Below are 17,830 nucleotides of genomic sequence, written 5' to 3'. Positions count from 1 at the left end.
TTAGTTGCGACTTTCGACGTCTGGCGCACCTGAGTCAAGGTGCTGTGGTTGGCCAGGTAACACCAATAGTGGACCAGCTTTCCCTTCCACGTTGCCAGCGGTACGGTTGGTAAGGAAGTAAGTAGGCTGTTTACGTTTTTATATTGGTAACACCACGTAGCGCTCTGTATGAAAATCACTGACTCTGCTGTGTGCAGTCTGAGGCTGGTTGGACTCATTCTTGGAATATTTGCTTGTGTTGTGTTGGGCAGTTGGATGTGAACAGCGCGTAGTGTTGGGCAGTTGGAGGTGAGCCGCTAGCAGTGGTGGATGTGGAGAGAGAGATGCCAGAGATTTGAGAGGTTACTATAAGCGGACGATCTGACGTGCGCCCGCCAGAAAAAGGAAATTTGTAAAGATGGTTGTCATTAATTGATAGATATACATGGTGACTTTTGAATATTATTAAGGTAAATACAAAGTCTATCATTTGCTAACCATGCCTGTCAGTAGTTAGTGCCTTCAGTAGTTACAATCTTTTATTTAGCTGGCAGTATTGGCGCTCGCTGTATTGCAGTAGTTCGAATAACCAAGATTTTTGTGAGGTAAGTGATTCATGAAAGATATAGGTTATTGTTAGTCAAGGCCATTCTTTTGTAGAGATTATTGAAAGATTGCGTTGCGCTAAAAATATTGTGTGTCAGTTAAGTGCTGATGAGAATAAGTAAAGAGAAAACTCTTTGAGTACGTTGAGTTTTGCTCAGCTGTTTGAAAATCAAATAAGGTAGAAATTACCAGTATGGACATTGATAATTTTTCTACGGGGACGTTTCACTGCCTACACCATTATTTGCCGCCTGGTCCATTTCCCTATGCACAATTACCAAATTACTATTTTGAATGTCTGTTAATTCATTACACGGTGGTACTAACACACTACTCTCGCCTTCACTGTCATTTCTCAGTTTTCTTTGGAGCCTAGTATTAGGTTTTTCACACGCCATAATTGTCACAATATTTCACACGATAACACAAAAGCACAATTTGAAGTGCAAAGTAAGAAAACACACTAAAATAGCACTGAAAATAATATCCACTTAATTGGAAGCCCAGCTGCGAAATACTTAGTCAAATCTACATGCATGTCACAACTGTTTTACAGTACAACAATGAAAAACTACAATTACAAAGGAAATTCTCTCTACAATTACGCGCTAGCAATGAACAATAACTACACTAATTACTCAAACTACAAGAAAAATCAAAAGATTCCAGTGAGGTATCCTCGACTAAGGGTCGACATATGAAACGCCCCGTTAGAAAAATTATGAATCACTGTGCTGGTAAACTTTAACGTTATTTGATACAAGGACAGCTGTGTAAAACTGAACGTATACAAAAAGGTTTTCTCTTTACTTATTCTGATCATCACTAAACTGACACACAATATTTTTAGCGCAACGCAATCTTTCAATAATCCCTACAAAAGAATGGCCCTGACTAACTATAACGGATACCTTTCATGAAGCACTTACCTCACAAAAATCTTGGTTACTCGAACTACTGCAATATAGCAAGCGCCAATACTGCCAGCTAAATAAAAGGTTCTAACTACTGAAGGCACTAACTACTGACAGGCATGGTTATCAAATGAAAGACTTTGTATTTACCTTAATAATATTCAAAAGTCACCATGTATATCTATCAATTAATGACAACCATCTTTACAAATTTCCTTTTTCTGGCGGGCACACGTCCAGATCGTCCACTTATAGTAACCTCTCAAATCTCTGGCATCTCTCTCTCCACATCCACCACTGCTGGTGGCTCACCTCCAACTGCCCAACGCTACGCGCTGTTCACATCCAACTGCCCAACACAACACAAGCGAATATTCCAACAATGAGTCCAGCCAGCCACAGACTGCACACAGCACAGTCAGTGATTTTCATACAGAGCGCTACGTCGCGTTACCAACATAAAAACCTAAACAGCCTACTTACAAGGCTCCCCTGTTGCCATTCCGTAGATAAACAGTAGCACATGGTGTCGCACATCGGACGCATCGACATTCGTCACCTCTTGTTGTAAAGTGATTTTTTCTAGCGTGAAGTGTTCTGCAGTTGTCAGGTATTACGAAGCAGTGTTTTGTATTATTGCTACATTAATGACAGCAGTGCAGCACGTCTGAACACGAGGTTTCCATTAAAGGTCGTTGTCCAAGAACATGTTTACCGATTGTGATGATGATGCTGTGCTGCAAGCTATTCCTCTGAATTCGACAATAGTAATGAAAAATGCGCCGACCCCCAATATGTTGTGTTTGATAGAGCTGCAACAGTGTAGTGGAGGAAAGCGGATATTTTGCGCTGGGTAGAAAGAAATGTTCCGTTGGATAAAGTTGAGTGTAGCATGTATAAGGCAGGGTTAATGCTTCTTGTGCTGTACAAGCGAAAAACTCCACGCTACCAGGTCGACAAACCGGTTATCACTAAACGGTATATTTCAATCAGGCTTCGTCCGTAACACGCTCATTGAATTCCGACTGATAATGTTTGGGCCCAGGTGAACAATAATGCGGCAAAAAACAACAGGAAGTTTCCGCTCGTGGGCACTGAAATTCTGGCAAAAGAAGCCGTTGCAAATATTACACCACTGGACTTATCTCGAGTTCTCAGCTATGCCAAGAAGGAAGTTCCTAGGAATCATGAAGAAATGTGATTAGTTTTGGGTGTACATTGTTTCTCTTGGTAACTTGTTAAAAGCTGCTTCTTTTGCCTAAATACAGCAGAGTTTACAAATATTCACCTCACTAACATTCAAATGCAGTTGAAATTGAACAGCGGAATATTAAACAAGAAATGGAGGGCAAGACAGGTCAATAGTTTATGAAAAAGCTTATTCTCAGTGGAAAAAATCAACGTACAACTTCTTCACTTATATTGTTGCAACACCTAAAACAGTTCTTGTTTAAACACTTACCGATGCTCCTTAAAAATTACATTGTTTAACTGAAAAAAATCTGTAGTTGCTTGAATATCATAGTAGAGCTGGAAGTTTCGCATATTAATCACATGCAAAAATACTCTCCTCTTTCCGTGCTATCATTAACATAAATCTTGTTTAGATGTCTCAAATCATTTATGAGATACAAGGGATTTACGAAAATTATATTCTGGCTTTTTCTCTGGCACGGGCGCTCATGATGGAGCACTCTTTACATCTAGTCCATTTTTTCTCGAGATTGGAAACATATAGTGATATCCTTCTAATTTTGAAGAGGAATTCAAATCTACATTTTATACGCTGCAACATATGGCCAAACACACACCAAACTCACTTCATTGCGCACCCTGTTTTTCACTGAAAACTTTAAGAATTTATCGCCGTAGTTTACCTAATATCGAAATATCACAATAACTATGACTGTTAGTGATATGTAGTTCATCATGAAGCTGACGAAGTAAGGTGTAAGATGTTCTAGAGTCAGAAAGTACTGCCGAATAGATTTTTTTAATCGTTTGAGAAAAATCGCAGATCGGCTTGTTGTTCACGCAGTCAAGAGAGCTTAAGTGCTTCTGCGTCAAGGCGGCCTGTCTGACACCCCCAGCATACACTGGCAACTACGCTTCCCGCCACTCACCCCGAAGTGAACTGTCGAAAGTCGCCACTAATTTTAAACGTACTATGGGAGACATAAGTTTCTATTAAGCCTTCCTCGTACTGCTGCCATACCGTTAAATAATTTGTGAAAATCAGAGCATTCACAGTTATCTCGGTTCATCTTTATTGATTTCTGATAGTTTTTCCATACCATTAGTTTGTAAATTTAGGGTAATCATATACATTCCAACTTATAACACTACCATCTGCTACTACTATACCATAACCTCAAAGCTGAAGGCAGTTCGTATAATGAAATTAATCTTTTTCAAGTAATTATAGCATGAGGAAGCAGAGCAGTGTTACCCTCTGACAGGAATTTTGTTATGTTCGCCATGTTGTACCTAACGGAGGTGGCTTATCGGAAGTGAAAGTCAGAAATACTTAAATATTTAAACAGTAACAAACTATATTTTACCTATCCACACTGTTCAAAGAATAAGGAAAACGGTCGCCAGCCTAGTTAGGCGTGAGAATGATTAACATTCTTGTTCAAAAAAATAGTTATTAGTAACTTTAACGGACAAACACAACATATACTTTGCCACACGCGAGTGCAATGAACTCTGGCACCTGAATACAGTATGTTCAGGTTAAGGTTGGAGCTAACAGATCAGAACAAACTATTTGCATAAATATAACCTAATAACACTTCACACTATTACTTTCAGGGCTTATTCAAATTGAATGGTCTTTATAACATTACTATTAATATTCACTGTAGGATCATAAATTGGACATACTTTCATTATTACTTTTCAAACATTTTCCTACCTGACATAAAATTGTAAATGTAGTTCGCTGCAAAATTATGAACTGGTTACAGGTTAGGCCTCTCTCAGCTAAATACTTTTCTATTCAGAATGAAAGTTAAATGGACTTCACTAACAGATTACTTCCCACTGTCTTTTTTTTAATAAAGAAATTATTGTTTTCATAAATAGTGGTCTTTCTATTAATTGTTACTTATCATGAGCATAAAGGATAACCTGTGGTTCCTATTACACTATCAATACACTTTCAATACACAAACGAAACAAGTCTTTAGCAAGCATGAGGATAGAACTTTCCACAACTGCAGTTTTCCACTTTTACTACAGTGAGACACAAAATTAACGTATTTGTTAGATACTGACTCACCTTCTGTGATTTACAACAGGCAGCAATGTGATAATTTACTAATCAAAACTTTATAAGCCTCAGTCTTAAGAACTTTTTAATTTTGAAGTTGGCAACAACATAATAATAAGCAGTTTTAATAGGAAAATTATTTTCAGCAAGCATCATTTACTTTGACCCACCCTCTTGCCACATTAACTTTAACTTTCTTTTTACTATGTTCAAGAGGCATTAATTAGTTAAAACACTAGGCTTTAATGTTCTTTCAGTAATGACACTCGGTAATCACTTTAGTTCAAACGGAGAGGAACCTGAGAGGTGTTAAGATAAGGAAAAAAATCAAGGTAGGTACATAGATTAAGTTATAAATTACCTTATATTTGAGAACACTAACACATCCAATAAGCTGATCCTTCACTGTACATTGCTATAATGTTCCATTACAGTGATTGCGCAATGTGGTGGCGATTGCGTGTTGTTAGGCGGATTTGTAGGTAGAATTGCTGGACTCCGTCATTTCTTGGTGGCGATGATAGATACCAATTTTAGAATGATTCCAGCTGGGAAGAAACACTCTCATGATATCGATTCAATCCAACAACCTTTACAGATACTCAATATTATAACATTAAACCAAACAAAAGGCAAAATAAATACGCACAGCGTTAGAGCTACGGTGTTACAAACTCATCCGTAAACAAGTACCTGAGAAACTGAAGAGCAATAGAGACGGTTGCATACCATGTTCACTTGTTCCCTTTGGTCTTAATAACTCTCTCACTCGAAAGCCTAGTTGAATGATGATGAGATACATTAAATTCTTAATATTTAATATTTTTATTGTGTTCTTCTAATTATGTTGTCTTTACATAATACGATTATATTCACTGACCTATAACGCTATGGCTACTTTTGCGGACAGCTCTCCTTAATGTCCCCTTGTTGACAAACATGTGAAAAAATTTTTTGGGTATGAAAAAGCAGCTAATGTTCGGTGTTACATGTAAACGTGGAAAGTGAAAGCATTTGATGTTGCTACGCGAGATTTCTATACTCCAAGGTAGCTAAGTCCACGAAGAAAAAGAGTGTTTACGTTCCTTTGAGGTGTATCATTTCCTAACGAAGAAGGTTTAAAGCGTCGCGGCCAGAATGTCCGTACGTTGCGACTCATAATTATTGCAGGGCTAAAGCTGGGTAAATTGCGCAGCACTCTAGAGGGACAGCAAACGGCAGAAAGAGTGGCGTGATGGGGGGGGGGGGGGGGGAGAGAGCACCACAAGCGCAAAGCGAGGCAATCTCGGCAGAAGCCTGAGGTCTCATAGAGAGCTACAGCCAGGGGAGTGTGTTGCCTCCTTAAGAAGAACGTTTACTCGTAGCCAGAGGCACAGCAGCGTCGCTTCCACTGTGACCTAGGGGAGATGACTTCCGCTTGTAACTACGAAAGCCGGATAATTTGTTACGCATTTAATGACAAAGTGGGAACTCTCCTATTACTGTATATTAACGTATAGCAATGGAGTTACACTAGAAATATAACTATTTAAATGGCTGACTAAAGGTTATGTCAAAAATTTGTTTGAGCAGCGATCAACTTTTGTTGCTTTTGTCCGGATTCATAGAGTTACATTATTGTATATTAGAAGTTGTTTGAATATAGTAACCTCAAAAGTGTAACAAAATATTTTTGATACTACTATAAACTAAAAGATACCCGACTAAATAAACTGTAAACGATAATATACTGCAATACTTTTATGTTTGAAATATTACTTTCTTTGTAAGTAGAAAATGAACAGAATGTGTATTCATAATGTGACATCCTGTGTTAGTGAATGGAGGTATTTCGAAAACAACGACAAAAATCTTGTTACATGTAGACATAGCTTTCATGTTTGTCACAGCTGATACTCCGTCAAGATCGCTTATAGTTGTCTGTGACCCCAAACGAAACAAATTACAGCGCCCACTGCCTGACAACATTTGAGAATATGTATTTATTTTAATTTCTGAGGATCATAGGCTCTACTAATAAGCTTGTCTGCGTTCGTTTCGACAGCTGACATGAACGTTTTAACGGGTAAATCTGTGTCTTCGCCGAAGCTTTATGCTTTGGTTGAAAATTAAAATGTATGGGTTCATCACGGCTAGCTTGTTTTGCACTTCGAGGCCGTTTTCAAACGATACCTAAAAACGTCGTAAGTAAAGACGTTGGAAGTACAAGTCCAAATCCGAAACCGTCAATGAAATGCAACGCTTAGCACGTTCGTTACGAACACGAACATGCCACAGAACAGAACTCCTGGACGGGGCGTGCTATTATTTACGCAAACATCCAATATTCCAAGGTATGCAGACATAAGAATTTCCCAGGACATTCCAGAAATGATAAATATTAAATATCGTTGCTGGTACCTTTTTAAGTGGCCAGGAACCTTAAGATACAGCATAAAGTTAAAAAGTTTATAAGAAATCTTTATACCCGAAGAAAAGCTCTGGAATTCAAGCATTCCAACGCAGAACTCCGCCTAATGCACTAATGTTTTCGTATAATTATAGATTGAAGAATCTATGTTCCCACTAAGATTCAGTCCCGCAACCCACCAGCATCCTGTGACATGCTTTTCCACCCTTCTTCTTTCTTGCCTTTTGTTCTTTTGGCCTTCATCGGCTGGCTTATTTTCTTTCCTAATGTTTCAACACAAGCCCTATCATTCAGTCGCTTCTTCTTGACAATATTTTCCATATGTTCCTTATTTCGCTGATTCTGCGGAGAACTTCCTCACTCCTCATCCTATCAATTAATCTAATTTTCAACATGCGTCTACAGTACCACATTTCAATCGCTTCGATTCTCTTCTGGTTTTCAGTTGCTATGATCATAAATAAACGAAATGTAAGTTTTCTTCTGAAAATATGGTTTTCTAAATCAGTATAATTCTTCGCTTCTGATATGCTTCAGCAAATGAAATTTTCTTTTAAAGTAGCTGCAACTCAAAATTAGACATTCTATCTCAATTATTTATCAATTTTCTAAATTAACACGTAACACGCTTTTTAAAATCGTATCTTCATAAGATGTAAGTTTCTGAAGCTACGTAATAATTTAGGTAAAAAATGCAGCAAAAAGTATTCTTTTTAAGGGTTTATTTTTTGATTGGTTTTCCGAACTTTAATTTCTTTTCTTAGTGTATAGTGAACGTGTCTCGCTTCAATGCACCTATGAACTGTCCTATTCCATGTTTTTCAAACGTTATTTCCAGCATGTCACCGAATATTTTTTTTATGTTACCGAGCCTTTCGTTTTTCAAATAGACCTATCCCATGTAAGTAAATAAGTTGGTAATGTTATCATCCTCTAGGATGGTATTTACGTAATTTAGATAATTTCCCAATAATCACATAACAGTGTCACAGGCTGCGACATAGTCGCGAATACAAACAGTGGTATGGACTGTGCGGCTGGTCCCGACGGAGGTACGAGTCCTCCATCGGGCATGGGTGAGTGTGTTTGTCCTTAGGATAATTTAGGTTACGTAGTGTGTAAGCTTAGGGACTGATGACCTTAGCAGTTAAGTCACATAAGATTTCACACACATCTGAACATTTGAACAAACAGTGCTCCAGGTACTGTCAAACATTTTTTATTCCTGTCTTTGATCACAATACAGAGTCCCTAGACGATTACCGGTTTCATTCAGTAATGACCATCTACAGATCTTCCGTAAAGTGATCAATCACGTGCGCAGGTGGAGTATCCTGTGTAGAATTTCAAAGGCGAGGCACAAGTAGCCATTCTAGGGAAGTCGCACTGCTACGAACCGACTTCCCTAGAATGGCTACTTGTGCCTTACCTAAGAGTTTCTACACAGAATACTCCAACTGTGCACGTGATTGAACACTTCACTGAAGATCTGAAGATGGTCATTATTGACTGAAACCGGTCGCGTCGAGAGACTTTATATTGTGATCAAAGACAGGAATAAAAAAAAAAACATTTGACATTACAGTGTTATTTTTTGCTGTTGGGTACAGTTTGGAGTCAGATGGAAAGAGGGTGCGTGTTGTGTAGTTGATTTCAGAGTTTATTGACTGCAACACAAATCTGGTCCTGACCCATCAACAGATTTGTAAATGACCACGGTGAAGAATGCAGTCAACTAATCCACATGAGAGACTTTTTTCGTTGTCACTATGTTGTAGTCTGTGGAGTTTTTCGTTTCTTGCAGTGGTTTTATTAACAACGTTGTACCATGCTAGCCACGCGGGGTAGCCGCGCTGTCTATGGCGCCTTGTCATGGACTGCGCGCCTCCCCCCGTCGGAGATTCGTGTCCTCCCTCGGGCATGGGTGTGTGTGTTGTCCTAAGGACAAGTTATATTAAGTTATATTAAGTTGTGCGTAAGCTTAGGGACCGATGACCTCAACAGTGTGGTCCCATAAGACCTTACCACAAATTTCCAAAATTGTACCATGCTGGCCGCGCGGGATTAGCCGAGCGGTCTTAGGCGCTGCAGTCATGGACTGTGCGGCTGGTCCCGGCAGAGGTTCGAGTCCTCCCTCGGGCATGGGTGTGTGTGTTTGTCCTTAGGATAATTTAGGTTAAGTAGTGCGTTAGCTTAGGGACTGATGATCTTAGCAGTTAAGTCCCATAAGATTTCACACACATTTGCATTAGAATTTTTGTACCATGCTGATGTAGCGTCAGCTATAAAGGACTAGCTGATGGAATTCTCTAACATATTTTAATTGGAAGTTAATTTTGCTTTTGTCGATCGGGGGATGCATATTTGTAGGGCGCATGGTTTGGAAAAGCTGTGGTCTGATATTGCCTGAACTATCGTTCAGTGTACTCTAGAGAAACAATGGCGATGCCTTTATGTTTATGTGAAAATGTTGAAACGCATCAGATTACTTCGATTTGAGTAGCATATCATATAACAGCTGGAAATGCTTCCTTTCCATATGTTTCTCGTAGTCGACGGCATTACCTTGTTGCCTGAATTTTAAGAACTGGAAAGAGCTGTGCGACATGGTATATTGCAATGCCCGAATTTCTTACAATACACGAATTTTCACCCGTGGGGGGGATTTTCATATTAAATAATGGAATAACAACATATTAAATACAAGTATCCTCTTCCCTGTCTTGACGAGAAGTGCGTCAGCGCCATCTGTTTGCGTCTTCCTACTCTGAGCAATCAAATTATTGTTCACTATCGTTGTGAAACGTTTCATGACAGCCACAGGAAATGGTAACCACACCCAGACGTTACTGTAGCTAAAATTACATCTCTGTGGAGACAGCACGTCGCCAGTTAAGAATGAATGTCTGGTCTCGTGTCCAATTATCCGTCACCTCCGCCAGTGTCTGGTAACGTCTGACTTCACACACAGATTTAGAAATGAGTATTTCTAACAAGCTTTCCTTTATCTGGCAAAATGCACCTGGTTCATCTCACACTGGCGTCCCACGTCCTGTAACGTTTCGTTAGAAAACAATAGCAACGGCTCTAGTGATAGCATGGGGAGCACAGAAATTGCACTGCATTGTGACATACATGCTAAATGTTAAAATATGTTAACTGTCCAGTAATATGTGCCCTAGCGGATATGCCAGTGTTCATATTCTTGCAGACCCCACCTCGTTGTTATTCTCTTTACATATTCATGGCTGACGTGATCAAAGGCTTTATGGAAACCGACGAAAATAAGTGCACATTTTATGTTGGTCACAGCAGCTATGGAAATGTCATTTCTAATATCAGCATCAGTTTTGCTTACCGGGTAAGCAAAACTGATGCTCTCTGAATACTTTTTCAAGCAACTGGTTCATCCTGCTGTCAACGGCTATGGCGACTGTTTCGTAGCCAAATTTCAGCAGGTTAATAGGACTCAGATTGTCAAAGTTTTTCACTCCGCTATCTCTATATCTGCATTTACATGGATACTCTGAAACTCACACTTAAGTCTCTAGCAGAGGGTTCATCGAACCAGCATCACACTCCCTATTATTCCACTTTCGAACTGCGCTCGGGTAGAAAGAACACTTAAACCTTTCTGAGCGATTTCTTATTTCCATTACTTTATTATGATGATAGTTTTTCCCTTTGTAGATTGGCGTCAACAAAATATTTTCGCATTCGGAGGAGAAAGCTGCTGACTGAAATTTCGTGAAAGATCCCGCCGCAACGAGAAACGTCATTGTTTTAATGATGTCCGCCCGAATCATTTATCACGTCACCCCCATTTCACGATAATACAAAGCGTGTTGCTCTTCTTTGAACTTTCCCGATGTACCCGTTAATCCTATCTGGTAAGGCTCCCACACAGTGTAGCAGTACTCCAAAAGAGGACGGACAAGCGTAGTGTAGGCAGCCTCTTTAGTAAATCCATTGCATCTTCTAAGCATTCTGCCAATAAATCGTACCCTTTGGTTAGCCTTCCCCACAACATTTTCCGTGTGTTCTTTCCAGTAATTGTAATTCCTAGATACGAGTATTTAGTTGAATTCACAGCCTTTAAATTTGATTGATTTATCGTGTAATCGAAGTTCAACGAATTCATTTTTGCACTCGTGTAGATGACCTCTCACTTTCCATTATTTAGGGTCAACTGCGAATTTTTGCATCATACAGATTATTTTTTAAAACTTCTGCAACTACTCACATACCATATTTTGGTGCGAGAACAATTTTACCCTCTTCTCGTTAGGCGCAATCGTACCGCTAATTACGTCATTTAAAACTGTTCCAGAATTTATGATACAACTCTTTTGGAATACCGTCCGACCATGGAGCTTTGTTGACTGGTGGTTCAAACATTCATTCAAATACATCAAGCATGCTACAGTTTCTCTATTGTTAGTCATCAGTGACTGAACTCTTCGTGCCGGCCAAGGTGGCCGAGCGCTTCTAGGCGCTTCAGTCCGGAACCGCGCGACTGCTACGGTCGAAGGTTCGAATCGTGCCTCGGGCATGGGTGTGTGGGATGTCCTTAGGTTAGTTAGGTTTAGGTAGTTCTAAATTCTAGGGGACTGATGGCCTCAGATGTTAAGTCCCATAGTGCTCAGAGCCATTTGAACCATTTTGAACTCTTCGTCAGAGGGAAACAGGGAAAAGAGGTTCTGGTAATGCCATTGTTTCATTCGCCATCTCGTTTAGTTGAGTGAATATACACCCATTCTCTTTTTGCAGTTTGTCTAGGAATGTGGATCTGCGTTTGATTCGATGCTTGATGAGGTGATACATGAACGCTTTCTCGCCTTCTATTTGAATATCAGATTTGATTCGTATTTGATTATCAGACTATCTAACTTTTTTTTCTTTTCATGGTAATAATTTTCGCATTAACGCTCGTTTCTGAGAATGGATTTTTCATACAAGTTCTCTACGTATGGTGAACTAAATTTCTGTAGAGTTCTTTACTTCATTCGTTTTACATCTTTCGTGAGTTATTATGCATGTTCCTAAGGATCTTTTAGCAAGTCTGGGCCACTTGTCTGCTTTTGATTTGAAATTGTCGAGTGAAGGTATGCAGTTCGTCCATGTTGTTCTGATAGCGTCACGTAAAATTTCGTTAGCGAGGTTGGAGGCGTTTAATGGACTTATTTGTCTTTGTTTAACGTCACAGCGGATTGATATCGTTAGTGAGCACTCTGTGATGAATTTCTTACGTTACTAATACTCTATCGTTTGAGCTACGGCAGTAGACGTGAGGAAAGCACAAGTGTGGGGCATTTTTATTGCCTTGCATCCTTGAGGCCCCAGTTCGTCATCAGATCGCGTAATTATTTATAGTAATTACTGTTTGGCCGCTGATGTTTCGCATGAATTACACAGATAAAGTAGCCTCTTATAAGGGGAGTGCGCGGGTTATTTCTGGGAAGAAGGAATAATGTTCCGGCGTTTTGGTACTGTTTAGCGGGATCTAAACGTTTAGAAGTGCGTCATCGTATATTTTGCAACGATCCCTCTCCCACGTTGAAATTCCTCAATGTCTCCGACTGTGATGACTCCACACACAAGGATGGCTCTGCCTGCGTTTTCTTCGAGTGTGAAGTTCACGACTGTTCAAAACCTAGGTATACTTCAGTTTATTTGTGCCACTTCTTGCAAAATGGTAATGTGTGCTATAGACTCCATTTGAATGTGTCATGTTCATGACATTACTATCTTTGGCTTTGGGCATTTTAGTCGAGATTTTTTTTTTTTCGGTGAAGTTTATGTAGGGGCTGTACTTTTGTATGACTAGGTGTAATGATGCTACGTCACTCTACAAATGTGAAGTGCCGGGGGGATCATACTGAAGACCTTTTCCTGGCCCTCGACAGTTACTTCGTGACTATGAATCCCAGGTAGCTTCTCCTTCAACTCTAAACTCCGCCCGAGTAGACCTCGGAAGACCCAGCGGTACTGACCGATCACCATGACATACTCGGCCTCTAGACGTCATTAAATGCGAATATGGAGGAGCGTAAGGTCAGCACACCGCACCCCCCGGCCGTTATGAGTTTTCGTGGCCGCAGCCGCTACTTCTCAATCAAGTAGCTCCTCAGTTTGTTTCACAAGGGCTGAGTGCACATCGCTTGCCAACATGCTGCAAGACCATCGGTCGGCTTCTTCTTCAGCCAGTCCGTATTAACATTATCAGTTTCACATATTTTTTTATTTTTTGATTTATTATTTTTTAGAGAAACTGGCTGCCCTTTTAGGATTGTTGACGTTAGGATGGCACGAGTACTTTTGTTTAATGTCACCAGTTTCCTGTCTCGTTTGTTTTCATTTCTCGTGTGAATTCGTTGTATTTGTGTAGATACCTAGTGACAGGGAATTCATTCGGAATGTGAGGGCACACCTCACTTTTTTGTTCCGATAATTGATTGAAATCCTATTCCATATGGGCCATAGCAACTCTATTACCAAAAGGTGCATTGGATGCCACAATCGGAAATGTGCCCTTCGTATGACTGTCATCTGTAATTAATAGTTTCTGATACAACGTTTTTAGGGATATACTGTTCAAAGTCGATTTTGCCTTGCTGGTGATGGAACATCTTCGTATCGTAATAAGTCAGATTCAAGGTGGACTTAGCTGACCTTCGTCAGGTTCTTTATTTTCAGTTATGATATCTTTGATGAAGTCAGTTTCTTCCGTTGCTGCAAAGAGCATTTCGAGGCGAAAAATGTTTAGGACAGTTTGGACGAAAATGGCCGCTTTCATTAGAAGTAAAGCACGCAAAAGATCACTCTCGGTATGCGGCTTGCTCCTTGTATCCTGGAAACAATTATACGTGATGAAATAATGACTTTTATCTTATCGCACTAAATACTTGCAACCTATGTTGACTGGAACAGGTTGCATTTGTAAAGGTGCTGACTTCACCACACTGCTTTATTTCAGTTAGCAGTTTTCTATTTCAAGCGGGAATTTAAAGACACTCACAACTTCGTAATCAACATGCAGTATGTATCATTTTTAAGTAATGGCGTAAAAGCGAAGTACGTGATAGTATAGGGGACGATAATGAAGTTTCCATCAAGGGACATTTCTACAGCGTACATTCAAGGTAGCGCTAGTCTGATATGGGTATATAAGCACCGACACGTAGACAAACGATTAGTCTGGCATTCGTGTTCTTCCTACGTTCCGGAGGAGATACTTCAGCCGTGGGAGGAATGCTAGAAGAAAAACTAGAGGCCTTCATAGTTATTTTCGCACTATCGATCCCATTACGACTCATCAATGCAAGATACATCAGCCGACAAAGTTAGTCGAAAGAGGGCCGGGTAAGGAGTAGACGATCGGACTCCTCACCATCCTGCGTACGACGTCCCTTATGATACACTGCCCGCGGTCACTCCCTGGTTTGGTAACAACAATGTCAGGACCGTTCTGTGAGGGTAAAGGCGGAAAGTCGGCAGCAGTGGCTTGACTGTGCACCCCGCTGTTGTTCCATGGCACCCGTGGAAAACGTAGCACCAACTTCGTGAGCAGCAGAAACGAGATAAGGTAACGTCAATTTTCGACGTTTTTCAAACGAGGACTAATACAAACATCCACAGAGAGCAATTAGAACTAAGGTGCTCATTTTCACTGCAGAGGAAGCATGTCTCCGCTTGACCGCTATACGCTATATGAATGCGGTAACCAGAGACCGACGAGGGTGGTTTGGAAAGTTCTCTAAACGGAATAGAATAAAATGTACTTAGATCACTGCAACTTTTTTTATTTTTCAATGTAGTCTTCTTGCAGATTAATTCACTTGGTTCAACGATGCTCCAGGGCCTTGATTCCATCTCGAAAATGAGTTGCCTCGAGGCTTGCAAAATAGTTGTCAGGCCATCAATTCTTCGGTTGAAGTGGATAATCGTCCACCAAGAAAAATTTTCAATTTTTGGAAGAGATGGAAGTATGACGGAGCCATATCAGGTGAATATGGCGGATGTGGTAACAATTCATATGTTACTACGTGTAATTTTTCCATGGCGACCGCATACGTGTGTTCGCGCACATTGTCTAGATGGAAGATGACGTTCTTCCTTGCTAAACATGGCCTTTTCTCGAGTGTCTTTTGTTGCAATTTGTCCAGGAGGTTAACATAGTGTTCTCCAGTAATTTTTTGCCCAGTGGGGAGATAATCTACAAACAGAATCCCCTTCGCATCCCACAAGGAATTGTCTTTGCTTTCTTTAATGGCGGAGAATCAGCATGTTTCCACTGCTTTGCCTGTTGTTTTGTCTCTGGAGTATAGTAGTGCACTCAAGTTTCATCTGTGGTTACAAACCAGCCCAAAAAATCTTATTCGCTTCTCCTAAAACAGGCCAAATATTGTTCCGATATTTCCATTCTCATGAGTTTTTGATCCAGCGTCAAAGAGTCGCGGCACCCAACTTGCAGATAATTCTTGCATTTCTAATTCTTACTCTTTCAGATGACATCTGGCAAGCGTGAGAAATTTTACGCATTTCCAGTCGCGATTCTTCATAACCGTTTTGTGCACCTTTACAATGATTTATGGACTAGTGACATATCTTGGCCGACCACTGCGCGGATAATCATCTAAGCTCTTCCGACCAAATTTAAATTCATTTGTCTACTTGGCAACAGTTGAATACGAACGAGCAGAGTCTCCTAGTGTATTCTGGAAATCGTCATGAATGTCCTTTGCTTTCATACTTTTCTTTACGAAGTACTTAATCGCTGCTCGAATTTCGATTTTTTCCATTTTCGCAAATCACTACGCGGTGTCAACAACAGACCCACATCACCGTCACAGCTATCTTACAAAAGCACTGACGTGACACGTGTTTGCAGGCAACAGTCCAATGAATATGACGTGAACGACTCTTTGCGTTAGCGCTGACCTCTTGTGGTGATTCCGAGAACTTTTCAAACCACCCTTCTATACATTTACTACCCATCTCTACTGAACGAATTCCGCTACAACATTGCAGCCTTGGTTGAGTGAACCAGCGTTCGCATCGTGTACCCCTCACATCACCGTAAGGGAGCAACACCTCCGTAAGTAAACTGTCGTCAACTTCCAGCGGGAGACCGAACACTCGGGCATTGGTATAATCCCGTTCTGCATTAACAAGAAGCACCATACTTACTGAAGCGCCACGATGCTTAAAGGGAACTAGAGAACCTTAAGAAAAAGACACAGTTATCGGAATCAAAATAGGCAGTATGAACCTGATCAGATGTTATATGAATTGCATCAACCAGCCAATCATGAACCTCCAAAGATTCGGCCTCCGCGAAATGCTTGGATTTATCGGAACTGGAGTTGACTGTACGTTTTCTTGGAAGTTGGAACAGACTTGCAACCCAATGCAGACATTATGAGCGAACTACCCACTGCTAACAAACACATACAACAACCAACGCTACAGACCAAACAACGATACGACACACACAGAAACACAAAACAACACTGAATAAAAGCTGTCCAGGCGTGCGCGATGCTGCGATGAGGCGGTAAACTAACAACCTTCCCGCTCGGCGCTCGGGACGGAACTACGACCACAGGTCATCCCTCAGCTAGCTATGGAGGTAAATAAATATGAAAAATACATTCCATACTTTGCATACTCATTAAATTCAACTGTCAAACGCGCTGCAGAATACTGTCTGTACAGAAGCATCTTTCCTTCGATTTCGTTGAAAGCCTCTACACCATTTTTTTTTTTTTTTTTTTTTTTTTTTGCTGCTTCAACCTATTGATGGGATCTTTTTCAGAAACAACTGAAAGGAACTATTTGAAAAATTTTAATTTTGAAAAGGGTTTCTCATACGAGGTCGTCGGCCCGAGCAGGTACTACGAAGGCATTTGTTTGTGGTTATCCTATTATCAAGCAACTTTTGGATGATATAGCTAATAACAGGGATCAAAAGGTAGAGTCTCGTAACCAGGCTTACTGTCTAGTTTCGAACATGGAGGAGCTGGAAACAGGAATAATGACTATGGCTTGGGACAAATTCCTAGGATACATGCAAGCGACTAGCGCTTAGCTGTAGTCCCATGATCAAGACCTTATCACGGGAAATGCCTTTTATAAATCATTATACAGTTACGTACAAGGAATGCCGTCCACGCTTGCAGCTACTGAAGCAGAAGCCAAAATGCTGACCGGCTGTGAGGAATATAAGCAGGAGACTTGGCTCTGAGCACTATGGGACTTAACTGATGTGGTCATCAGTCACCTAGAACTTAGACCTACCTAAACCTAAATAACTTAAGGACATCACACACATCCATGCCCGACGCAGGATTCGAAACTGCGAAGTAGCGGTCGCGCGGTGCCAAACTATAGCGTGCCAAACTGTAGCGTGCCAAACTGTAGCGCCTAGAATCGCTCGGCCACTCCGGCCGGCCAGGAGACTTGAAGACAACGTCAGTGAAATACAAAGTACAACAATTACAGCGGCACAGCTACATCCGACTATACTCGAAGTAGGAGAAACACCTGGAGAACATTTGGAAATTCAGGTCTTTATTATCATAATTGATAACGTGCTGTCTGCATTCACTAAACGCACTGAAATGTCCAATAAAGTGACTAGACTAC

This window comes from Schistocerca piceifrons, chromosome 4 (genome assembly GCF_021461385.2).
Source record: "Schistocerca piceifrons isolate TAMUIC-IGC-003096 chromosome 4, iqSchPice1.1, whole genome shotgun sequence".
In the NCBI taxonomy this organism is placed as follows: Eukaryota; Metazoa; Arthropoda; class Insecta; order Orthoptera; family Acrididae; genus Schistocerca; species Schistocerca piceifrons.
Note: the sequence above shows the minus strand (reverse complement) of the source record.